The 590-nt window shown below is 32.2% G+C and overlaps 1 pseudogene; it reads left to right on the plus strand.

Annotated features, from left to right (window-relative positions):
- Positions 1–590, plus strand: part of LOC106733420 (olfactory receptor 4C16-like) — a 16807-nt pseudogene that overhangs the window by 978 nt on the left and 15239 nt on the right.

The following is a 590-nucleotide window of genomic DNA, read 5'->3' on the forward strand; positions in this document are numbered from 1 at the left end:
GAGCACACACGCCCTATAGCAAAAAAAAAAAAAAAGCAAATATCAATCAAAAATTGAATGAGCTCTCCTTGATAGTATATTCTACATTACATCAGGAAAAGTATCACACTCATTATGGGAACCAACTAAATTTATATCTTATCCGGTGTTTCCCACTGCTTTTGCTTTATGCTAGTAAGTCACATCAGCGAAAGGGATTCCTAGAAGATGATTTATTGTGGTCCATGATCAACCTCATTTATCTTTGCTGTGTGGTGAATGCACATACCTTACAGCAAAATTTAAAAATGTATTAAAATTAAATAAAATTAAATACATATTTATTAAAGTAGTTGTCTTAGTGTAGGTCAGAAAGAATCAGAAGAGATTCTTAATTCATTTACTGTTACTGGGATAATTTTTCAGCAAAAGTACTTACGAATTGATTCTCAAATTTTGTTTTCAATGTGGTGTCACTTATTTCATTCATTGATTCACTTACTAAATGTTTGATTAATAATTGCATATTATGGGTCCAGCAGATAGCATAACGATTATGTTACTGGACTTCAATGTAATCAACAGTGGTTCAAGACCCAGACCTGGTGGCT

Source organism: Tupaia chinensis, unplaced genomic scaffold (genome assembly GCF_000334495.1).
Source record: "Tupaia chinensis unplaced genomic scaffold, TupChi_1.0 Scaffold143710_1, whole genome shotgun sequence".
Taxonomy (NCBI): Eukaryota; Metazoa; Chordata; class Mammalia; order Scandentia; family Tupaiidae; genus Tupaia; species Tupaia belangeri.